The following is a 27,145-nucleotide window of genomic DNA, read 5'->3' as shown; positions in this document are numbered from 1 at the left end:
CTTGGCACTCACGTCGCTGTTGACAGTCATAGCTTTGAATACCTCCACTTCGTTGGAGGGACCATGTGGAGAAAGACCTGGCTACGCTTGGAATATCCAATTGGCGCCACGTAGCGAAAAGAAGGAACGACTGGCGCGCTGTTGTTAACTCGGCTGTAATCGCGTGAGCGGTGTCTAGGTCAATTAAGAAGAAGAAGAATTATTTTGTTAATTAAATGTAAATGTTTGAAGCAAAAATTACAAGTAGACGTATTGTAGCTGTTCTAAGACACAAATAAGTATATTAAGTATATTTAAACTGAGAGACACAAGTAAATGTTTTTAAACTGAAAGACTTAAGTAAATGGTGTTAAAAGCAAAGAGGCACAACCGCACGCTGCTAAGCTCAGAACCCAAGTGCGACCTGTCAGCGTCCGTGGGTTGGCTATCTAGTTCGAGTCAGAGTTGTTAATTATGTAATTGGTACGGTTGATATATTTGGTACGGTGGTGTTTTGTTCGTACGAGATCTTGTTGACCGTACGGTCGAGTCTACTGATCCCACATCCGGCCGTCCTGATGGTTCATTCGTACATTTTTCCATTTATTCCGACACTGTGATTGTTTTCTGCGGTCCTTCGTGATCTCCAATTGTCATTACCTCGTACCTGCCATGTAGCAGTCACCTTATAAGGACCCAAGAATTTAGGTTTCAACTTCAACTCCGGTCCGAATTGAGTTCTCTTAATTGCGACTAGGTCATTTGTTTTATATTGAATTTCAGGTTTTCTCTTAGAATTATAGTTCTTACGATTTTCCTGTTGCAGTTTCTGAATGTTACTCTGGGCTTCTTCTCGCAAACTATCTCTTTCTCTATCAATTTCTTCTACGGTCTCATTTCGTAATAACTGTCTTAATTCTAAATCATCAGTACTGCGCATATCTAGCCCCGTCAAAATTTTAAACGGAGCGATTTTTGTACTTCTTGGGAATGTGTTATTAATAATTTGCTGAACACGTCCTATGAACTTCTACCATTGAGATGGATTTTCTTGTGATAATTTCGCTAGCATAGGAACTACAATCTTATTGATACGTTCGACTTGTCTATTCCCTCTCGGTACGCCTGTTGCTATAAGTAAGTGCTGAATGCCATTTCCTTTGCAATACTCTGCGAACGCTTCTGACGTGAACACACAGAAACCCTTCTTTTTTTAATTGAGCAAGAAATTCGACTCTAAGCATCTACGTGCCTCAGTTTTGTTCCGGATCGGTGCTCGATAGTAAACGAAAAGTCTTGAAGAAAAATAGCCCATCTCGACACCCTTAGAGGAACCTCACTCTTTTTCATCGTTTGAGCGAACGCGTTACAATCTATTATGATTTTAAAATGTATACCCAATAGATATATACGCCACTTTTTTAAAGCCTCTATGATAGCTAAAACCTCTAGCTCGTATGAATGATATTTTTCCTCCTGTGGAGTTGTCCGACGACTCATGTATTGTACTGGATGATACTGTTGATCACTTGGGTTTTTTTTGCAACAATGCCGCCCCATATCCATACATGCTCGCATCTGAATGTACTTCGGTCCCAGCCTGCGTATCGTATAACTTTAGTCAAAGCTAACTTTAGTTGTTCGACTGCCAAAAGCTCTTTGTCACCCATTTTAAACCTAACGCTCTTCCGAAACAAGTCCATAAGCGGCCTAGCTTTCGATGCGTAATCCGCCACAAATCTTCGAAAATATGAAGTTAATCCCAAAAAACGCTGAACCGAATTCACATTATTAGGGAAAAATTGACACCGCTCGTATTTTCTCCTCTTAAGGCTTTATAGTTCTCTACTAGATATCCCAAGAAAGACACCGTTTTCTTTAAAATTCGTAAACCATTTTCCGATGCGCGTTTCAACATAAACTCAAGTTTCTGAATATTAATCTGTATTAAATCTCTGAAAACTGAACTAACGAATCGAAAAAAACTGCAGAAGAATTCGAAATGCCAAATGGAACGTATAAAAACTCATATTGACCAGGGTGGGTAACAAATGATGTAAACTTTTTAGACTAGCGTGAAACTGGCACATGAAAGAATCCATTTGCCAAATCTATGGTTGTAAAAATCTTTGCGCTCTGCAATTGTTCTAGGACATCGTCAATCAATACCATAGGAAAATTATCCTTAACTATTATCTCTTTTAACTTCCGGTAATCGAAACACATTCTTTTAGACCCATCTTTTTTCAGTACTAATACTATAGGGGAAGCATACTCTGAAGTGGTCTGCTGTATTATTCCTTCCTCTAACCACTGACTAACTGGATTTTCGATAAGGCACTGATCTACATAAGGTACTCGTCTAGGGGTGGTATACACTGGTGTATCATCTGTCAAAATAATCTTCATAGCGACTGGACTTTCTATTTTCTTTACAGGTGAATACGTATTAATCATGGAAGATAAAACTGTAGCTTGCTCTCTATTGAAATGATTTAAATCAGCTACCAGCTTATTCTCCTTCTCATCCTCTATAGCAGTGTTTCCCAAAGTGGGCGATAACGCCCCATGTGGGCGCTGCAGGTGCCAAGGGGGGCGGTAAGAGACCCAGAAAGAAAATGGGGTCGTTGTGTAGAGGCCTGGGGGGTGATTTGTAATTTTATTTAGCTAGGAGTCCTCTTAGACAACGACTGCATGAGCTCTCGACTCTCAACAACAACTTGTGAACATCAACTAATATGAATTAAAAGATTGCTCAAACTCTCCTATTTTACACTTTCGCATTTTAATAGTGCTGCTTAAGCATTCCTATATAAACAATGTAATATTTATTTTATTTTCATTTGTGGTTTTGCGCGCAATAGATGAGCAGTACTTACGCCTCCTTTACACTACTCGCGAAGTCTAACGTATTTCTCAAAGCAAAACAATGTCGGAAGCAAAAAAGAAGAGTGCGGAATATATTAAATTCGGATTCATTGAAAATCCCACAACCCCATCCTCGCCTTTTTGTCTAAATATATATGTCTAAAACATTTTCAAATGAAGCAATGAAGCCTTCAAGACTGCAAGATCATTTGAATAAAATGCATCCAGATAAGAGAGACAAGAATGTAGCATATTTTCAAGACCTAGAGAAGAAGCATAATACCCAGCCAAGTGTAGCAAAACTATTTTCGGCGGCTGCTAAGCAAGATGACGACGGACTTCGGGCTTCGTACAATATCTCTTTGTTAATTGCTCAAAAAGGCAAACCACATAACATCGGAGAAGAGTTAATATTGCCAGCAATAAATGAAGTAATAACTACTGTGCTTCATGAACCGGCCGGAGATATTATCCGAAAAATTCCTTTGAGTAATAATTCTGTGCAAAGACGAATTGATGAAATGGCTGAAAACATTGAAGAATCATTGTGCGATTACCTTAGGTCAAGTCAATTTTCAATTCAGCTGGATGAGTCCACTTTACCAACTAATGAAGCATTGTTGTTGTCTTACGTGAGTTTTATTAAAGATGAGAAAATATGTGAAGAACTATTATTTGATAGAAATTTAGAGACCGATACAAAAGGCGAAACTATATTCAATATATTGGAAAAGTTTTGCGATGAGAAAGAAATTCCTTTGAAAAATATTATTTCAGTTGCTACGGATGGCGCTCCGGCTATGACAGGGTGCCATAAAGGCTTCATAGCGTACTTAAAAAATAAAATTCCAGATGTCCTTGGTGTACATTGCATTATTCATAGACAACATTTAGTTGCTAGAAACTTAAGTGAAAAACTATTTCAACCACTGCAATATGTCATCAAAACAGTCAATAAAATCCGCAACAGCTCTTTGAATGATAGATTATTTCATCAGCTTGTGTTACTAATGACGAGGATTTCAACCGTTTGTTGTTTCATACTGAAGTTCGTTGGCTATCAAGAGGCAATTGTCTGACTCGATTTTACAACCTGTTTGACTCTGTTATAGAGTTCTTGGAAACTAAAAATACAGAAATGCAAGACAAGCTCATAACATCAAAGAATGATACAGCTTACATGACAGACCTGTACAAATATTTCAACGACATGAATCTCCAACTGCAGGGCGATAAACTAAATTTAATTAAAACAAAAAACGTCGTTGCTGCTTTCGTAGCCAAACTGCTTCTACACAAAAAGAATCTGGGCAGACATGAGTTTCACAATTTTCCGAATTTATCAGTATCATGCAGTAACGACGAATTGTGTGCCTACTGCCAACATTTGGAAAACCTCCACATTGACTTTACCGAACGATACCATTTTGAAACATGGAAATACCAGACTGGGTGTTGGATCCGTTTTCAAATGTCAACACAGCAATGTCACCTCAGCTGGAAGAAGAACTTATAGAATTGACAACAAACGAGGAAATAAAAATCAAGTTCAAAAATGGTTACCAAGAATTTTGGCTGCAAAAACCGATACCCTGGATTGTGGTCAATCGTTCAACGATTCTTGATAGCAATCCCACCGTCATATTTGTGTGAACCGAACGTGGCGACTTCCGACTGTTCTTGAGTAAATTGGAACCTGATATTAACGAACTTATTAAACAGCATCAGATTCATCCTTCACATTAGTTTTTATATATGGATCGATTATTTTAGTTTTATTTTTAATAAAATATTCTCTGTTTTAATACTATAAAGTTGTGTTTCAATAATTATTCTTATTGGCAGGTGGCCCGTAAGAGTTAACTTGAGACCTAAGCGCCGTTTATGTTACCTACTGCGCTTAGGTTTCAAGTTGCTGGTTATAGTAAAAGTTTCGTTTAGAATTCTGCGTTAATATACATATATAGGTCACAATAATTAATTTGAAGTTGTAGTGGTTTTTAAATAGGTGAAAAAATGGGTGCGCTAAAAATTTATCCTCAAAGTGGGCGGTAGACAAAATAAGTTTGAGAACCACTTTTAATTCGGAAAACAAGTCGCTTTGGTTCTGCAAAGGTTCACTACTAACAGATAATTTAATGATACCTTCATTAAAAGCTTCACCTTCTCTTACCAACATGTCGACTTTACCCAATACTCTATTACCTATTATAGCAGGGTATCGCAAATCTTTTTCCTTAACTACATACATGGAAGTTGATATTCATCTTTATTTTATCTATGTTCGTCTCTATATGAAAACTTCCTAGTGTTATAATAGCACTATCCTTTAATCCTACTAAACGCCGTTTGTCGTTAGTATGCTGATCAAGTTGGATTAGAGTTTCATAACGCATAATGCAAAGATCACTTCCGGTATCAATTAACGCGGAAAAAGTAAAACCATTTTGTTGAATGATCTTAAATATTAGCCCGCCTATATCATTTATAACATTTATATTTTTCTCTTGCTTAATTACACTGTTCGGTAGATTATTACCTTTACATTCAAAAGAACGATGACCTATCTTATTACACTTGTAACAACGGTACTGCTTACCCGAACAATTTTTTGCAAAATGTGTCCCTTTACGCCTCTAATAAACGACTTAGCTGCACCCTTTAATAGTTGCTTTGCATAAATAAACATTTGTACTTCATTCCCCCCTATTGTAGCCGCATTATCTTCAAACTCAATTACCCACTGATTAACGTTTAGTGAGTCTGTACCAGTAAATGAAGATATACTATCTTCAATGTCTTTCAATGTAAAGTGTGAAATGTTCCTAACACGCGGACCTACGGTTTCTACGTCTTCATACTGACCGGCACTCGATTCATCGTCGCTAAACTCAGCATCACTCAGGCCAAAATGTCGGATCAGAAGGGTCTGATTTCTTTCCGTTCGTTGTCAGTCCCAGTTCTACGCGCTTTCTCTTAGCAACGCTAACGTTATAGCTTAAATGGTTTCAGTATCCATGTTGGGTTATGAATTTTTACAAATAATTTTATAATAAAAATCTGATATAATATAATTACAATTTTTTAAATTTAATAGCAAATTGGTTTCTTAACATTTAATGTCATTTAATGTTTTAAATTTTTGCATTGGAAAAACGTATTTAATCATATATGCGACGATACAGTTACAATTTTTAGTCGGTGCTAATATGTATCGCCGTTACCTTAGCTCTTATAAGACGAATCACTAATTGGAAAGACGTGTTTAATCGTATATGCTAGACAGAGAACGTTTATCATAGAGAAGGTTCACGGCGCGGAGAACGTAAACATATTTTTGGCTAACTCGGTCGAGATGAGGGAGTTTCACCACTGCCAGCTCGACAGGAGAAATCTTAACAGTTGCGCTTGAACAGAGCGGAGCCAGAGAACTTAAAACATAGAGAAGGTGCAGGTTCGACAGCGAACATTTGTTAGAATTGTAGTAAGGAATTCACCTCACAACCACAGAATTCACGCTGTGAAATGTTAACATTTTTAACAGTTCTCTAACATACTCAACCAGTTAATATAAGAGAAATAAATATACATATGTATTTACATATGAAAAATAAGTTCTTTGATATTCCACTTTTGAAAGCGAAAAATGTATACAAATACAACTCTCTCACATACCCAAGAATATGAAGATATATAAATATATGTATGCATGCCCATGATGATACTCCCAACGACAGCATTGTGATATTTTCATGCTTCAAATTTTGCTTTCAACTAGCGAATCGCAATGTTTTTTTTTTTTTTTTTTTTTTTTTTACGAGGAGGAAGCATCGAAAGCCTGAACCCATGTCAGTGTGGAACTTTAATCCGAACTAAACCTCCTACTGTCTTGTACCAAACCCCCCGGTACCACCGACAAGTATTACGTCGGGAGGAAGGTTGAGTATTACTCATACGTACGTGATGGTCCCAATGCATTCAGTAACAAGCTGCATTTACTTGGTCCTACCTCGGTTTGTCTTATACCCCCCTAGTACAGTGATTGTCACCAAAACCTTCTTGTCTGCTCCAGTCATAGTTTGTGTGTCGCGTCTTAGTTGTTCGTTGGAATTTGGAGTAGTCTTCTACGTTGTTGTTCTCCAGCTCTTTGTCGTTTCATGATTTTTGCTGCCACTTCGGACACGGCTTTCCACTTATCTAGTGATTCTACCATTTGAGACACTAGGTTTTCTGGGGTTGGGTCTACCCCGAATGCGTTTCTCAAAGATTGCCTTTCTTCGTCGTATTTCGCACATAGGAAAATTGTGTGCTCCACATTCTCGATGATCTCGCCTCCGCAATAGTCGCATACATCGTTGTCTTCATGATTGAATCGCTTCAAATATGATTTGAAACAGCCGTGTCCAGTGAGAACTTGGGTGAGGTAAAAATCTACTTCTCCGTGCGATCTATTAAGCCATAGTTCCAATTTAGGGATTAGTCGGAATGTCCAGCGGCCATTTCGGCTGTCTTCCCATCGTTTTTGCCAGCGCTTCACCGTATCTGCTCTGGCTTCCTCTTTTTGGGTTCTGAGCGTTACTATCTCATTTGAACGGTATGTGAGCTCTTTGGCTAAGAGGTCTAGCGGGTGTAAGCCCGCGATCACTAGGGCAGCGTCTTCGGATACCGTACGAAACGCGGAGCATACTCTCAATGCGCATATGGTGTACGTGGAAAATAGGCCGCGTCGGTATGATTTGACTTCAAGAGCTTTCTCCCATATTTGGGCACCAAATAGAGCAACTGACTTTAATACTCCGGCTAGTAGTCGTCTCCTATTTTGTTTTGGTCCACGGGTATTGAGCATTAGCCGGGTTAGAGCTCTGCATATTTTCGTAGCTTTTTCACTTGCATAAGCCACGTGTTCTTTAAACGATAGTCTTGCGTCGAGAACGATTCCCAAATATTTTATAGCTGGCTGTGTGGTTATGCTTACACCTTTCGTACAGAATGTAGCAACTTCTCGGACCTTTCTGCCTGTAATAAGTACAGCTTCGGTTTTGCTCTCTGCCAGAGATAGTCCATTAGTTTCGAGCCAATTGTTAATTTGTGAAATTGTTGTATTGGTTACCGAAACTATTTCCTCTATATGCTTAGCTATTACCACCACGGCAATGTCGTCTGCAAACCCAATTATATGTACGTTTGCCGGTACTTTGAGTCGTAGTACTCCATCATACATTATATTCCAGAGGAGGGGCCCAAGTACAGATCCCTGTGGCACTCCCCCGGAGATTTTGTATTTTTTGTAGCCCTGGTTTGTGTTGTAGCATAGGGTCCTTTCGTTGAAGTAACTGACTATCAGGTTGTAGAGATATGCCGGTACCGAGAAGTTTTTTAGCGAACTTAGTATACTTGGCCAAGATGCCGTATTGAAGGCATTTTTGACATCGAGGGTTGCAACCATACAATATTTGATGGTGCCACCTTTCCATCTTTTCCCACTAATGGCATTTTCCGCCAGTGTCTTCACAAGGGTCACCGCTTCGATTGTTGATCTTGCCTTCCTAAATCCAAATTGGTTTGGGGATAAGCCGCCGGCGTCGTCAATGGCCTTACTTAAGCGTTGATAAATGATCCGCTCAAGAATTTTTCCCGCAGAGTCCAACATGCAGAGTGGTCGGTAGTGGGACGGGTCTGTCAGAGCTTTGTTTGGTTTAGGCAGTAATATTAGGTGTTGCCTTTTCAAGATTTTTGGGAAACAGCCATTCTGCATGCATAAATTATACAGTGCTCTAAAAGGGTCTATGTTCCTAACGATCGCTGCTTTAAGCGCTATATTAGGGATGCCATCTTGTCCTGAGGCTTTACCTGGGTCAAGCCGGTCGCATGCCTCTATAACCTCTTCGTTCGTTACTTCTGGTAATAACTCTCTTTGTTGCACCACCGCGATCTCTCGAGGTAGTTGGGGTCGGGTCGGGAAAAGAACTGAGACAATTCTGTCAAGGGTTGTTGAGGAAGTAGGCATTTGACCTCGAATGCGTAGTTTTCCCATTACGGTCTTGTATGCGAGACCCCAGGCATTGTTTTCTGCATCGTCACAGAGTTTGAGAAAACATTCCTGTTTACTTTTTTTTATAGTCTGTTTCAAAAGTTTCCTCTTGGCCTTGAAACTTGCTTGTAGAGTGTTGTAATCACAGGTGCCACGAGACCTTTGGTATAAGCGTCTTACTTTTTGGCATTCTTTCCGCAGTTTAGCAATTGTGTCGTTCCACCAGTAAACGGGGGGATGATTATTACGCCGTGGAAGCTTTGACATTGATATGTCGCATGCAGTCTTAATGCGGCTCATAATCAATGCAGTCGCCTGGTTAACCGACCGCAAGTTGTCAGGAAGAGTAGCGGGTCCAAAGGCTTCTTCGAAAAGGTCTGGGTCAAATGTTTTGGGTCGCCATGAACTTCTTGTTAGGGTCTGTAGGTGGAGCCGTGTTTGGGGAGCATTTACCTCAAATATAATGGCATAGTGATCGCTGAAAGTGTACTGATCGCTAATTTGCCATTGCGATCTGCGAACTAGGCTTGAGTTTACGAAAGTAAGATCGATCACTGATTGTCGGCCGCCTTTGTTGAACGTACATTGGTTACTTGTATTGAGTAGCTCAAGATCAAGGGAAGCAAAAGCTTCTAGTAAGGCTTTGCCCCTACTATTAGTTCTTTTGCATCCTCATTCAATAGCCCAGGCATTAAAATCGCCAGCTATTATCAGTTTAGTTCTACCTCGGGCATCGGTAACAATGCTGTCGATGATATTCTTAAATTCTTCATCATTGATGCTGGGGGGTAGATAGCAACTATATATATGTATGTCGCTAACTTTAGCTCGAACAAAGCCGTTGAAAGAGCATGTAGACTCCAGTTGAGGGAAACTAGGGTTACATTTCCATACAGCAGCCTTATTTTTGTGTCACTTAACCAGTTTACACTCCGCCCGGTTTTGTATGGTTCGCTGAGTAATGCCAAGTCGATCTGCTTTTCAGCGATCGTTTGTTTTAGCAGATCCTGTGCCGCTTGACAATGGTTAAGGTTGAGTTGTAATAATCTCATACGACCTGTTGTGCTGCCTTCTTATATACCGGGCATCTGACGCTTCCAGTGAAATGCTCAGTTTCTTTGGATCCTGCCTTCAGGCAGAGTAAACATTTCGGCTTATTGGTGCAGTCCTTGGCCTGATGTTCACCTTCGCCACATCTTCTGCAGATCCTAGACCTATCCTCGTTTGCGCACACTTTCGCTGTGTGTCCATAGTCAAGACACTTGAAGCAACGCTGCGGTTGCCTATGTTCCCGAATACGGCAGATTACCCACCCGACTTTCAGCTTTCTACTTTGTAGAAGCTGTCTAGCTGCCTCAACCGGGAGTTTTATGAGTGCAGTTTGAGTGTCTCCGTACGCCTTTCTTATGCCCTTAATTGCTGAGATTGTCAACTCCTTGTTACCCAACTCTCTTTGCAGAGCATAGAGAACCTCTTCCTTACTGGTGATTTCATCCAAGTCTTTACACTCAAGTAGGATCTCCTGGGTCAACAATTTAACGTTTGCTTGGTCACCAAGGCATTTCTTCATATTTTCGTGCGAGTCTGTTGGTATCGCTGTGCCGCTTAGTTGTAGCAGCATTTCTCCGCCTTGTGTTTTGCGTATTTTGGTTACCATGTTTCCGAATGCGTTCAAATTAGAGTCAGTCTTAATTTTGCGTAGAATTTCAGCGTAGGTAAGATTCCCATTTTTTGAGATCAATATGGCCTGGGGCTTGGCCTTCGGCAATTTCGTAGACTTTTGGTTAGCTTTCCTAGCTACTATGTTCCACGGCTCCTCCATTGGTTTTAGAGAGCAGCAGTTAGCCTCTTGTGATATTTGCGTGCTTAACTGAGTTGTTGGCAGGGACTTTGTGGTGCCTTGTAAATTGTTGGTATTGGCGTTGTCCTTCATTATAATTGATCGTTTAAACTGACCAATCAGATTTGTTCTCGCCCGGGTTTTTGGCGAATTGAAACATGTTCGTTTCGTTTGTTGTTGAGTCTGCTCCTCGGCCATTGGTTCTTCAGAGCTCTTTGCGCGGCCTCTTTTCGGCTGGGTAATCGGGAGAGATGCCGCCTCTCTAACTTCTCTTGTTGCTTGTTTTTGCAGTTGCGATATTTGGTCTATTAAGTTTCGCATATGCTGGTTGACATGTCTTTGCTTCTGGCTGTGCGTGAGAGAGATTAGCTCATCTATTAGCACTCCCAGAGCGGAGAGCGCATTTTCTCCTTCGCTCATTGTTATCATCAAATCGCTGCTATTGGTTTTATTTGATGAAGGTATGTTGACTACGCTGGAGTCGTTAGTCGAAGCTAAGCCATTGTCAACAGGAGTTACCTCGCAGGCAGATGGTTTAGCAACTTTAATGCTCTGCAATATAGGCATTGTTGCCTGACGGTCCGGCGATCGGGGAGCCTTGTTGCTCCGAGTGAATGGGCTAACATCCTCCTTATTACCAGTAAAGATATTTGCCTGTTTGGCTTTAGCTGACATTTCCTCCGCTAGGCCTACAGCAATCCCTTAGTACTGGTGATCACGGAAATTCCTCAGGAATAAATCCCTCGGTGATTTCTTTTAGTGTGGAACGTGGGTTGTGGGATGTGTTGCTTTTGTGGAAGGGAGAGAGAGAATATGCGCTCTTTGCGAATTCTCTTTTCTGTGTACCTTCGCACAAGAAAAAATAGATATTTAAAATATCTTTTATCACTTACTTCTTTTACACAAGAGCACCTGCTCAGTTCTGTGATTTGTCTTGGGTGATGTGGGCACTGTGTTTTCGCGCACTTGGAAAATAATTTTGGGTATTTCCACTAGTAGTTGGTGCCATATGCGGAGCACCAGAAAAACACGTCACTTTCACTTCACTTCACTTGTACATACAAATGCGAATCGCAATGTATGATCATGTGTATGCTTTTGCGTGTTGCCATCGGCATTTCCATGTTAGCATGTAAAAATAATTATGAGTATAATTTTGTATGAATGCATGCACAGTGATCACAGTCAATTTGGACTTGCATATTTAATAATTTTATTTGAATTTTACATAATATATACATTGTTCGGACCGACCGAAAACATGGTTTCGTGGGAAAAACTGGTTTTTGCACGAAAACTTGTGTTTTCGTTCATGTAAAATCAGTCAAACGAAAACACAGTTTTCGCTAAAAACTACTTGAAAACATACATTCCACTCATTACAATCGGTGCCTGCTCTAGTTTATTGGAAGACATATTTTGCCGGCTCTAAATTGTCACTTCATATTTGTTTACATTCCATATACAAATACAGCTGTCAGTTAATATTGTCATATTTGGGGGATGCTCTTGCTCTTGCAAAAACTTTGCACGGTGCACGAATTGCACAATTGCACAATTTTCCTCTTGGTGCAACGGCACAACAACAAATACACGCAATGGCTGTAAAATACATATGTATAGTATGTCAGACCAAAACCCATGTTTGTTTTCGTGCTTTCATATATCACTAGATTCAGCAATGGGTGCTTTCTTGGCTTTGCATATTTCGGTATATGATCTTGCATTTTTTGTAATCGTGCCACCTTGCAAGAGCACGAGAATCCCCCTATTAATAGAGATCAGTGAAAGCTCATCGAAAACACACATTGTCGGTCCGAACGACTTAGATTCCACAACCCACAAATGTGTTTTCAAAATGTTTTCAATGACGGTCCGAACATAGCAATACTCTGATATACTAATAAATATTTTTGTATTATGTTTCTTACTCTTAGAAATTGAATTTATCACAACAATATATACATAAATAAATACATCGTCTATCATATTAATCTTATTATCTGCCCATATAAATGTATGTATACGCATGTGCGCGTTCAGAAATTCAAATCATGATTTTATCATTTATCAATATATTCCATGTGCGCTCATTGATCTGCATGTTCATACATTCATATACACTAATATGTACATATATTTGTATATGTACATTGCCGAACAAATAATGCATAAGCATATAAACATACATATGCGTACACATGTAAATATGTCACCAACAAAAAATTGAAACAGCTTGGATTTTCTACAAGCAACACAATGTTGTGACGCTTTGTCGTCGCGTCAGTGCTTCGACAGATTGACTCTTTGGCAAAATGTGATTTTCGGCCATTGGTTAACCGTGACAACGGAGATGCGAAAGATGCGTGCGACACTTCTTATTATGAATGTATGTATGTATGCATTTGCTTTGTACATATATGCCATAGAAATTCTATTGGTACAAATATGGAAAGTATAACGAAATAATGCGAATATGCATATTTCATGAAGGTCACCAATTTTCTTTGAAGAAATGAAGTTCATTTGGCACATCTTCACTTTGTAATAGTCGAAATAAATATAATTTATTTGAAATATTAATTTATTTAAAAATTAAAAAATAAAATTAAAGATAAATAAAATTAAAATTATTGAAGTTATACTTCTTATATGAGTTGGGAAAAGGTTGCGATAGTTTCATATTGCGCAACCTTGTCTGCGAAGATGTTCGAGTAGCAAGGGAAGCGGTGACAATCGGCGATCGTTTCTTTCGGCACAGCTCAAAGTGTAAACACAATGACTGCGACAGACTGCAGCAGCAGTAGAGACTCTGTTTCCAAAACAACAAACGCAAACAGTAGACCTAGATAGGTTAGAGCCTCCAGTTTTTCTGCCAGTAGATGATAATGAAGTCATGAAAGCTTCGGAACGTTTTGGTAACGCAAAAGCACTTGGTTTGGATGGCATTCCAAATAGGCCTTTAAAGACTGCCATCAAAGTCAAACGCAAATATTTCACGGACTTCTTCAATAAGTGCCTGAGGGATGGAGTTTTCCCGAATAAATGGAAAATGCAGCGTTTGGTTCTGCTTCCCAAACCAAACAAGCCGCCAGGTGACCCAAGTTCATACAGGCCCCTGTGTATGATCGATACTATGGGTAAAATCCTCGAACGGATAATAAGTGATCGGCTAGAAAAACACCTCGAAGAAGTAAAGGGCTTATCTGACAAACAGTACGGCTTTCGCAGAAGACGCTCGACAATTGACGCAATCAAAAAAGTCACCGAAATTGCAGACAAAGCCATCGAGGGAACTAGATGGATGTACGGTTCCAAAAAATATTGCGCCGTTGTCACGCTGGACATTAAAAATGCATTCAACTCCGCTAGTTGGGCCCACATAATGAAAGCACTAGAGGCCCTTAAAACGCCAACGTTTCTTCTGCGTATCATAAATAGCTACCTCTCGAACCGAGTATTGTTGTATGATACGGATGAAGGGGTAAAGCGGTATGCAGTTACTGGTGGAGTACCACAAGGATCGGTGCTAGGCCCACTCCTATGGAACATCCTCTATGATGGAATCCTTCGACTTCCAACACCGAAAGAAGTGGAAATAATAGGGTATGCGGATGATATAGCGGTGACAATCGTGGCAAAAGAACTGCACCAAATCGAGGACTCATGCAGCAATATTGCACACAAAATAAAGAGATGGTTAACAACAGCGAAGCTTCAACTGGCAGGACAGAAAACTGAAGCAGTGCTCATATCCAGCAGGAAGAAAGTGGAGGTCGTCACCTTGGATATTGACGGGCATAAAATAACGTCACAGTCATTCCTAAAATACTTAGGCGTAATAATTGATACGAGGATGAACTATAAAACAAACATAGAGAAGGCTTGTGAAAAAGCGGCGCGAGTTAACGCGGCTTTAAGTCGAATAATGGCTAATACAGGCGGACCAAGTCAGAGCCGAAGGCTATTACTGGCAAAAGTGACTCAGTCAATAGTCATGTATGCAACACCAGTGTGGGCTAATACTCTAAAACAAAAAACGTATGCGAAACCTGTAAGGTCCTTGTTTCGGTTAAGTGCGCTTAGAGTTGCCAGCGCCTTCCGTACGGTGTCTCACGAAGCCGCAGGAGTGATTGCAGGCATAATGCCACCTGAAATAATGGCTAGTGAGTTAGAGAGAGTGTACAGTAAAAGCAAAAGTAGCGGGGGGCCCCTAACAGCTGTAGAGCGCGAGGAAGAAAGACAGCAGAGTCTGAAAGAATGGCAATCTATGTGGGACTCAGCGCCCAAAGGAAGATGGACGCACAGGTTGATCGCAAATGTGGAGACCTAGGTTAGCAGAAAGCATGGCGACGTTGATTTTTACTTGACGCAGCTATTAAGTGGTCATGGCTGTTTTAGGGAATACCTCCACAAATATGGCCATGATGAGGTAGAAATATGCTCATCTTGTGGTTATGGAAAAGAAAATGCCGAACATATCTTTTTTCATTGCCCAAAATATGAGGAGGATAGGACATTTTTAGAAACGGAAATTTCTGAAAGAATAAAAAAAAAAAGGCTGCAGCAGCACGACAGTGAACTAAAAACGTCGTTGTTCATCTTACTACATGTACATTTTGAGAAGCAACAACAACACAATGGCCGGCATGTACACAAAACAACGCAGTTGTCCTTTTTGTATGTACACAATTTCGTTGTGGCCATACTAATTCCTTTCACTTCAATGAAATTTTAATATTTTGTTCAAAATGAAATTTTTTATGCAAAAAATAAGTAAATAGGTAAATATTTTTGCTTTAAATTATCAATTGTTATTACAAATGATATAATAGAGCTATAATATAGCTATTTTATGCTTTTATTTGTAAAATAACGTCAAGTTTGTTAGATCTGTGAATAATTTTACATTTTACATATTAGTGGCATCACCACTCTACCTCCTCTTTCTATCTTCCATTCTACTGTCAACTCTACTGTCGTCCTACTGTCGTTGGCAAAAATAGGAGGATATTGAAGTTAGCGAGAACGACAACTGTCGGCCTGCAGTCGTGTAGTCATGCAGCTGTCAAAATAACACTGCCCATAAGAGCGAGTGTATTTTAATATTTGACAGATGTAGTTTGAAGTCTGTCGCCGTCTATGTGTTTACACTTTCAGATTTTCCACTAACAACACAATGTTGCCATGCTTATGCTATTGTTGTTTTTGTAGAACAATGTTTAAATTTTTGGTTGGTGACATATTCACATGTGTGCGCATATGTATGTTTGTATGCTTGTGCATTATTTCTTTCGTTTGTGTTTCATATCTGCGAATTCTCAACTATTTTGTGTGACTTTTGGTTGAAATACTCTGCGTTGGCCGTTGAAGAGTTAAGACTATACTTCACAGTATCATTTCTGTAGTCAGTTTTCATTTTCTTTCTTTGCAAATCGACCCGCGATGGCGAGGTACATATTAGTGATGAGCGAAGTAGCGATTTTTTAGTTTCAGTTAAAAGAGTGATTACGACTTTTAAATCACTGTGATTTTTTTATAGCTATTGTGATCGCTACTATTCTTAATAACATAGATATTTTAAGTAGTTCTAACCTGCAATTAAGCCAAAACAAAAAAATATAATCTTAAATAAAAGGAATTCATTTTAATGCAATACCTTGAATTTTCCATAAATTAAAACAGAATAATTTGTATATTAAACAAAATATGATATATCTTTTTTACAAATTTTGCATTTTGGATGAGTTTCACTTACTGCTTCGAAAAATTGCCACATTTCACTTCGTGATTTATGTATTTTAAAAGACATTTCATAACATTCAATGAATTAAAAAAAAATCGAATTCGAAATATTTATTTTAAGCAATCGTTCAACGGAATTAAATAAAACGCAATACACATATATTTTCACAGTGAAAAAGTATTCAAAATCAAAATTTCTGCGTCTAACCACAAACAATCACCACATAGATACATATATTCACAGTGAATAAAGAAGTATTCAAAATCACAATATCTACTTCTAACACCAAAAAAATCACCACATGCAATTATTGTTCATAAGCTAGTGCCAATTTTAAATTTCATTCACAGTGAAATATTGGCATGAAGAAAAATCACCAATCACTGATATTTTGGGCTAGCAATAGCAGTGACTATGAGCGATTTTTCAATCACAGTGATAAAATCACCGTTGGTGAAATATCGCTCATCACTAGTACATATTTCGTTTTATCTGACAGCGTCAGGTTTGTGAACTTCATTTCTAATTTTGTCTTGTGGCATATTAGAAATGATGTTTATTCTATGATCCTTCGGTTATAACGGATAAAACGTCTTCTGAGTGGTGATTTTAATGAATAAATTCCAAGGTTTTATACAAATAATTATATATAATAGGGTGGGTCGATTCCGTACTTTTTTCGATTCGGGATTTCTAATAGTGCGGAAAAGTTGCCTTAGCACTTCCTGATTCCAATGCAACGTTTTGTTTTGAGATCGGATTGCATCTTCAACCCCAACTTCGGCCTTGAAATTTCGGAAATTCGCCTAAAATCGTGAAATTGTCTACCTAGCGCCTGTAATACGCATCTCATGGCAAAATGTATAAAACAAAAGTTATTTGTCACGTCATTTGCTATCGAAATGGTATATTTATGTGATCATGGCCATAGGACGAATCGTTCCCGAGATACGAGCGAAAAGGCGACGCGCCACAGCGCAAGGTGAAAATTGTTGCAGCTCTCAGCTAACCTGTATTGGTCACCCAGAATCCACCGCGTGGAGGTGGCTGCTCTTCGGGTTCCTCCCAAGCCCAACCCAACCAACCAAACATATGTCAGGCTTGTTTTAGTCTGAATCTGTGTCAAATTTATTGACAAAAGCAGATTTTGTACTAAACTTTGGCACTTGTTGCCTAGATTTCAGTGTAGAGCGTATAAAACGATCACGAGATTGGGGGCCAATAACTTTAGAAGATGCCTCTGTCACCAGTTTGACGGTTCTCTCGACTGCCACGGTGTGAGAGGGGAATTCACTACATTTCTATACCTCTGCAGTGTCTCCCGACAGCCCTTTTATGAGTTCTTCGTTAGAAACTGAACAAAGAACTGGTGGAACAGTCAAGGTAATAGTCTTCCAGTTAATCATATCGTAATAATTATTAGCTTTGAAATTCAGCTTTGGCACTTTATTAAGTCTAACCCTTCCATTTACAGTGTCAGACTCTGCTTTTCTGGCTGCCAGAAGACGGTCAAGGGCCAACCTTCTGACTTCTATCCGTTCGTCACTCATCACACTAAGGAGAATGTTTTCTGGAAGAGCAAAGAAAGCATTCTGTTGAATGGATGAATCGACAACCTTGCGCAGTTTAGCAGGTAAGTATCTCGACCCTTAAATTGCAGCATAGAGATGGCGCGAGCCATCTTCGATTGAACTGTTGAATCTTATTGAGAACCACAAAGGTGAGTAAACTGTAAGTATGTACTTGACCAAAATCTTTATTTCCTTTGTTGGTTTGTCAGTAGAAATTCTATTTGCACAGGTGAGCCAGCGAGATTTGCACATGTTACCTGGATGCATCGACGCTAAATCTGAGGAACATTGACCGGAAATAACAGCTTCTGATATTTTATAGAGATAAGCTTGGTCTGTGCTAAGTTGGGTCGGATTAATAACCTCAGAAGGTAATTGGCAGGATGGAAAATTTGACAACAGGCAACTTCTCACAATCAGGAAGCAGTTTACATATGTCGCCAGATAATGTATTTGGACTCTTTGAGACACCATCTATGTGTTCGAAAAGAGCACGAAATGGAAGTTCGTTGAAATGTATAAGACAAACAACCCACTGTAATGGCCTACATATTCTTTCTTCTAGTTTCCGAATGATTCCACCTTTTCAACCAGTATTCGTGTTGGTGCCATCAGCACCGACAACTTCTAGATGTTCCATAGCAACTGAATTGTCTTGTAAATGTTGCCATATAGCTTGCGTCTCATCCTCAACTGACCCGGAAGGAGAGGTGACGTGGCCAAAGTAATGACAACCAGGTTCCGCTATAAGAGAAATATATTCCTCTTTGACAGTGTCGCGGTAGTACTTTTCACCTTCGCTGACTTGTGTAAGTTTATTGTCTTTGCGGCCGTCAAAATACAGCCCATATACAGAGTCAATACTTTTGGAGCTTAACTCCAACACTTTTTTTTGCCCGACTAATTTTGAATTTGTCAGTGACAAAGCTAGCCTGATCCTCTGTTATCAAACCTGCTTTTTTGGCATCCAGAAAAGCAGATGAAACAATCAAGGCCGCTGCTCTATCACTTACTCCAAATCTTTGGGCAGCCAAAGCAGTGTGTTCTAATACTAGTGTGTTTTGTTTGGTTTTAGAGGATGGAAGAGAAAATTCATCATCAGCATCGTTTTTGGAAGAAACCATGTGCGACGCACCTGCATTGTTGCCGTCTGTATGAGAGTCTGGCTGATCTGAGTGGTCACGTGTTCTAGCTGATACTTTTCTGGTAAGTGCTGATGTTGAATGACGTTTTGAAAGCTTTTCTTTATGTACATTTTTCTTTGTAATCTTTTTTTTTCAGATAGATCAACACTCCCAATGCGACCATTTCTTCTGGTTCTCTGTTCCAAAAGAAATGGTTGTTCATTGATAGGAACTTTCCTTTCCTTTGGACAAGTGCAAGAAGAAAAATAAATGCATTTACAAGCAGCGATGTCAAATAATTTTCCGGCAGAAGAGACAAAGTCGTCTCTTTTAGAGCTCAAACCTATTGGGTTCTTTAAAAACATTTGTTTAAGAGTCAGAAATTTCTTATGGTATGTGGTGAGCATTTCTACAACACTGGTGTGTTTTGAAAGTATTTTCAACCTTTTTTGCAACTATTTCTGTAATCTCTTTACTCCTAGGTTCATAGTTGTCGCCTCGGATTCGCCCTATACGAAATCTTTCAAACTGATAACACAAAAGAACATCCTGGTAAGTAGGTAACTGGGACTCAGAGAGATTGTACGGATAAATGCCAAACACAGGACATTCCTGTCTAAATTTAAATTTAGATACAGACATTTTGAGTTCTGTGTTCTGTTGAGAGAATATGAGTGATAGCACTCGGCGAAATCACCGACAAGAGTGAAGGAAATCGATGAAAAGTATTTGTGTGGAGACCTATCCGAACGTGTCCTTTGGCGTAGGTGAATGAATGTGAGTGATAGCACTAGGCGAAATCAACGTCAAGAAGTGTGGCCGCAAGCCGATTTTCACCTTGCGCTGTTCCGCGCCGCATTTTCGCTCGTATCTCGGGAACGGTTCGTCCTACGGCCATGATCACGTATACAATTTCGGTAGCAAATGACGTGACAAATAACTTTTGTTTTATACATTTTGCCATGAGATGCGCATTTCAGGCGCTAGGTAGACAATTTCACGATTTTAGGCGAATTTCCGAAATTTCAAGGCCGGAGTTGGGGTTGAAGGTGCAATCCGATCTCAAAACAAAAAGTTGCATTGGAATCAGGAAGTACTAAGGCAACTTTTCAGCACTATTAGAAATCCCGAATCGAAAAAAGTCCGGAATCGACCCACTTACGTCAAAATCCAATTATCACCTTAGAAAAAGAATTATTCGAGTTTCTTAGCACAAGAAAATGTTTATCAATAATATCATTCAATTGTCAAAGCCTTCGTGCTCATGTTGATGATTTCTCAGCTAAAGTGTTTAAACAGTCAAACATCTTGATGTTATCAGAAACATTTATAAACGACAATGAGCCTCCAGTATCCGTGCCAAATTTTGATTTCGTTGTAAGCTTTCAACGCAATGAAAAAAGAAATTCAGGCGTTGCTATTTATCACAATGAGCAAGACAAATGTCATATTCTCGCTCCTCATTTAGATATAAAGGCTCCGTACGCGAGTGATGCTGATGTGACGATATCAACATCAACAAAAATTGGCGATTTGTGTGCGGTAGAATGCAAAATGAACCCTAGCGATAATCATAATAGTAAAAAATTGAATTTAATTGCCATTTATATATCACCAAATTCATCGATGAGAGATATAAAATTGTTCATCGGTAAAGCTTTATTACCGTTGTCAACTGCAGGTTCGCAAGCTTTTGCAGATATTATCGGAGAACCAGTAGAGTATAGCGAGCAACCGGTACTCCTTAAGGGAGATTTCAATGTAATTTTCTTATTGCCAGAATCTGAACCATTACTGGCATTCCTCAGGGAGAAATTTTTATTAGAAATGATCAATGGAAGAAATGATGCTACGACAAAAGGAGGTACGACTATTGATGCGGTATTCGCGAGAAATATAGATAAAATAGATGTAAGACATTTCATATCGTATTTTAGTTATCATAATCTAATTGTAAATATTATATGTAGATATCAATCCATCAGAACCCAGAAATGATAATTGATTTAGACTTTGCTTTATAAAATGTGTATAATAAATTTATAAAATGTGAATTTAAGAAAGTGTTGGTCACTACACCATATCTTTATCCTTTCCCTCTCGCTAGTTTTCTTTCATACAAAATGATATGCATTTCTTGGAATATCACTAAGAAGTATAACTTCTTCCGCGCGTAGGGACTCCACGCACCAGTTTTTATACTCTCGCAACAATGTTGCTAACGAGAGTATTATAGTTTTGTTCACATAACGGTTGTTTGTAAGTCCTAAAACTAAAAGAGTCAGATATAGGGTTATATATACCAAAGTGATCAGGGCGACGAGTAGAGTCGAAATCCGGATGTCTGTCTGTCCGTCCGTCTGTCCGTCCGACCGTGCAAGCTGTAACTTGAGTAAAAATTGAGATATCATGATGAAACTTGGTACACGTATTCCTTGGCTCCATAAGAAGGTTAAGTTCGAAGATGGGCAAAATCGGCCCACTGCCACACCCACAAAATGGCGGAAACCGAAAACCTATAAAGTGTCATAACTAAGCCATAAATAAAGATATTAAAATGAAATTTGGCACAAAGGATCGCATTAGGGAGGGACATATTTGGAAGTAATTTTTTTGGAAAAGTGGGCGTGGCCCCGCCCCCTACTAAGTTTTTTGTACATATCTGGGAAACTATTATAGCTATGTCAACCAAACTCTACAGAGTCGTTTTCTTCAGGTATTTCCATATACAGTTCAAAAATGGAAGAAATCGGATTATAACCACGCCCACCTCCCATACAAAGGTTATGTTCAAAATCACTAAAAGTGCGTTAACCGACTAACAAAAAACGTAGCTGGAAGAAGTGGCAGAAGGAAGCTGCCCCAGGCTTTTTTTAAAAATTGAAAATGGGCGTGGCGCCGCCCACTTATGGACCAAGAAGCATATCTCAGGAGCTACTAGACCGATTTCAATGAAATTCGGTATATAATGTTTTCTTAACACCCTGATGACATGTACGAAATATGGCTGAAATCGGTTCACAACCACGCCTTCTTCCAATATAAAGCTATTTTGAATTCCATCTGATGCCTTCTTTGTATAATACGAGTATAAACATTATGAACCAATGATGATAGCGGAATAAAAATTGTATTATTATGTAAGCTTTACACAAATACGGTATTTGAAAAATATGTAAATGACGGATAATGAAATCTCGATTATCACTTTACCATGCGAGAGTATAAAATGTTCGGTGACACCCGAACTTAGCCCTTCCTTACTTGTTTTTAACTAATTTTTCCCGATTTTGCAAAAATATTAAAAGTTTTACCATTTTTCGGAAAATAATGGTTCATATGATATAAAATAATCACGCATATGTGACTCAGAGAATGCTTTTTATACTCTCGCAACAATGTTGCTAACGAGAGTATTATAGTTTTGTTCACATAACGGTTGTTTGTAAGTCCTAAAACTAAAAGAGTCAGATATAGGGTTATATATACCAAAGTGATCAGGGCGACGAGTAGAGTCGAAATCCGGATGTCTGTCTGTCCGTCCGTCTGTCCGTCCGTCTGTCCGTCCGTCCGTCCGTCCGTGCAAGCTGTAACTTGAGTAAAAATTGAGATATCATGATGAAACTTGGTACACGTATTCCTTGGCTCCATAAGAAGGTTAAGTTCGAAGATGGGCCAAATCGACCCACTGCCACGCCCACAAAATGGCGGAAACCGAAAACCTATAAAGTGTCATAACTAAGCCATTAATAAAGATATTAAAGTGAAATTTGGCACAACCGATCGCATTAAGGAAACGCATATTTGGACGTAATTTTTTTTGGAAAAGTGGGCGTGGCCCCGCCCCCTACTAAGTTTTTTGTACATATCTCGGAAACTACTATAGCTATGTCAACGAAATTCTATAGAGTCGTTTTTTTAAGGCATTTCCATATACAGTTCAAAAATGGAAGAAATCGAATAATAACCACGCCCACCTCCCATACAAAGGTTATGTTGAAAATCACTAAAAGTGCGTTAACCGACTCATAAAAAACGTCAGAAACACTAAATTTTACGAAAGAAGTGGCAGAAGGAAGCTGCATCCAGGCTTTTTTTTCAAATTGAAAATGGGCGTGGCGCCGCCCACTTATGGACCAAGAACCATATCTCAGGAACTACTAGACCGATTTCAATGAAATTCGGTATATAATGTTTTCTTAACACTCTGATGACATGTACGAAATATGGGTGAAATCGGTTCACAACCACGCCTTCTTCTAATATAAAGCTATTTTGAATTCCATCTGATGCCTTCTCTGTATAATACGAGTATAAACATTAGGAACCAATGATGATAGCGGAATAAAACTTTACAAAAATACGGTATTTGAAAAATATTTAAATGACGAATAATGAAATCTCGATTATCACTTTACCATGCGAGAGTATAAAATGTTCGGTGACACCCGAACTTAGCCCTTCCTTACTTGTTTACATTCTCTTTGTGACTTTGTATATTTTTATTCAAAGCATTTCTCTTTAATCATTCTCGCATGAATTCAGTCGTTTTACATATATTTCTGCCTTCGAACGTGCTAATTTCTGCTAAATAGCAGCGAGAATGGTGAATTCCTTACAAGAATTCTATCAGCCAGAGAATGTGAAGACATAGAGAAGGTGCAGGCAGAGAACATAAAAACATAGAGAAGGTGCAAATCGAAATCTGTATGACGGTTCGATTGCGCGGCTAACAGAGCTGATAGAATTTTTCTAAGGAATTCGCCGTGCTCTGGCTATTTAGCAGAATTGAGCTCGTGCAGTGGCAGAAATATATGTAAAACGACTGAATTCATTCGAGAATGAATAAAGAGAAATGCTTTGAAGAAAAATATGCAAAGTCACACAAAGAATGTAAAGAAGCATTCTCTGAGACACATATGCGTGATCTTGTATCATATGAATCATTTTTTTCAGAAAAATTGAAAAATTTTAGTTTTTTACAAAATCTTAAAAAATTAGATAAAAAATAATTAATTTTATTTTTTAATTTTTTAATTATTTCAAAAAAGTTATATTTATTTCGTCTATTACAAAGCGAAGATGTGTCAAATGGACTTCATTTCTTCAAAGAAAATTGATGACCTTCATGAAATATGCATATTTGCATTATTTCGTTATCATTTCCATATTTGCACCAATAGAATTTCTATGGCATATACATATGTACATATGTATGTACATACATATATTATTTCTTTGGCACATTTGTCTGTATGTTTACGAAAGCAAATGCGAGCCACATACATATGTACATACATTCATAATAACAAGTGTCGCACGCTTCTTTCGCATCTCCGTTGTCACGGTCAACCAATGGCCGAAACTTGCGTTTTGTCAAAGAGTCAAGTGCTGAACAAATTGAGCACGACAGACTGCAAGTGACATCTGTCAAATATTAAAATACACACGTTCTTATGGACACAGTTATGTAGTTGTGCAACTGGCTCAATAACTGTGTCCCTTAGAACGTGTGTATTCTAATATTCGTTTGCAGCCGGTCGCGCTCAATGTGTTCAGCACTTCAATGTGTCGAAACACTGACCCGACGGTAAAGCGCCACAACATTGTGTTGTTGGTAGAAAATTCGAGCTGTGCCGAAAGAAACTAACAAACGATTGCCGATTGTTACCGCTTCCCTTGCTGCTCGAACAGCATCGCCCACAAGCTAGCGTAAATATGTATGTTTTTGTATGAGCTTGCATACATATCGACGCAGATTTTTGCGAGTCAGGGAAAAATATATTAGACAAATATTGTAAATCGACAACGGTTATGTTGCCACTTTTGTCACTTCTTTCTGTGAAGAATCATCAGAAAGTTGTTCAATTTATGATTTTTGCTTTTGCCATCGTCGCGAAAAGACGCTTGTAGGCAAAGGCATGCTCGGGGAGATGTTACGGCATCTGTTTCTATGAATGAAGCGAGGTCGCTTGTGGAATTTGCGCCTGCGATTATGAATGAAATCGTTTTTGTTGTAAAATTTACTACATTTGAACTTCGCCAATTTGGCAGACACATTGACTTGTGGTGCTTTTGCTATTTAGACAATTGTTGTTTTTGTAGAACAATGCTTCAATTTATTGTTGGTGACATATTCACATGTGTACGCATATGTATGTTTGCGTGTGTGTGCATTATTTGTTCGGAAGTGTATGCAAATATATGTACATATAAATATATATGAACGCATGAACATGCAGATCAATGCGCCCGCATGTAATACATTATATTGATAAGTGATAAAATCATGATTTGAATTTCTGAATGCGCACATGCGTATACATAATAAGATTATGATATGAGCATTTGCAGAGACATAAGATTAATATGATAGAAGATGTACATATGTACATGCATACATACATATTTGTGATAAATTTAATTTCTATTAGTAGGAAATATAATATAAAAATATTTATTAGAATAGTATATTATGTAAAAATCAAAGAAAATTATTAAATATGCAAGTCCAAATTGACTATAAATATTACTATGTATTCATTCATACAAAATTATACTCATATCATAATTACATACTTATGTTTACATGTCAATATTGAATTGCGGACGGCAAAACTCAAAAGCATACATATTTTGCATACATTGCGATTCTCAAGTTGAAAGAAAAATTGAAGCATGAAAATATCACAATGCTGTTGTTGGGAGCATCATAAGAAGCATGTATACATAAGTACATATATTTATGTCTCTTCATATTCTTGGGCATGTGAGACAAGAACATAAAAAATTTGTTTATGTTCTCTGTGTGAGAGGTGTGTTTTCTACACATTTTTCGCTGTTCAAAATGAAATAAACTATAAACAAACAAAACAAAAATCGTCATGGGCATGTTAATATATTTATCTCTCTTCATAATATCTGCTTTGGCATATATGCCATGCCATTATATGCCGAAAATACATACATATATTTCTTTCTCTCATATTCTTTGTTGAATATGTGGAGAACTGTTAAAAATGTTAAATTTGCGACCCGAATTCCGACCTACAATGTTAACAAATGCGGCGAATTCCTTGCACAAAATCTAACAAATGTTCGCTGTCGAACCTGCACCTTCTCTATGTTTTTATGTTCTCTGTCTTAACATTCTCTGCATCAGCTCTGTTAGCCGTCTAATCGTACCATCATACAGAATTCAATGTTTACCTTCTCTATGTTTTAAGTTCTCTGGTTCACCTCGCTTGATTCATAAAAGCAGAAACTATCACATCTTCCCGAACATGCCTTTGCCAACAATTGGCAAAAGCTAAACATCATAAATTGAGCATTGTCTGATGTTTGTATGAGAAGGAAAACGTGACAACCCCGCAAATATAAGTATTCAAATATATCAGAATAAAATTAACAACATAGTTTATTTGTAGATTTTCAAGTCAAGAAATGTTTCAAATAAAATATACAATATTCCTCTGATTTATGAGTACAGTGAATCCCGGTCAAGTAGTACTGCCTATATCGTGCTGATTTTCACGGCTTGTTTTTTGAAATACACGGAAGTTACTGTTTTAAGTACCACTCGCAAAAGTATCCGCACTCGCCTATGTGCCGTATTATATTTGTTTTTCAATAAATCAGAAAAATCTGTATTTTTGCTTGTGGTACATAACCGGGATTGACTGTATTTGTCAAGGAATGTAAAAAATTTTTTTCGAGGTCGATTTGTATACAAGCTCACCCATAAACATTCATATTTACGCTAGTTTGTAGGCGAAGCTGTTACAGCGGCAAGGGAAGCGCTGACAATCGGCGGCCATTCATTTATTTATTTCGGCACAGCTCGGATTTTCTACCAACAACACAATGTTGTGACGCTTTGTCGTCGCGTCAGTTTTTTGACACATTGACTTTTTGACAAAACGTGAGCTGCGGCCATTGGTTGTCCAATGCCAACGGAGATTTCGCATGAAGCAATAAGTAATGAGG

At 38.5% G+C, this 27,145-nt stretch overlaps 1 pseudogene; it reads left to right on the top strand.

The window, feature by feature from the left end:
* The first annotated feature begins 16,095 nt into the window (after positions 1-16,095).
* LOC126764773 (small nucleolar RNA U3) lies at positions 16,096-16,193 on the top strand (annotated as a pseudogene).
* The last annotated feature ends 10,952 nt before the right edge of the window (positions 16,194-27,145 follow it).

This window comes from Bactrocera neohumeralis, unplaced genomic scaffold (assembly GCF_024586455.1).
Source record: "Bactrocera neohumeralis isolate Rockhampton unplaced genomic scaffold, APGP_CSIRO_Bneo_wtdbg2-racon-allhic-juicebox.fasta_v2 cluster09, whole genome shotgun sequence".
In the NCBI taxonomy this organism is placed as follows: Eukaryota; Metazoa; Arthropoda; class Insecta; order Diptera; family Tephritidae; genus Bactrocera; species Bactrocera neohumeralis.
Note: the sequence above shows the minus strand (reverse complement) of the source record. Positions and strands in the feature narration are given on the sequence as shown.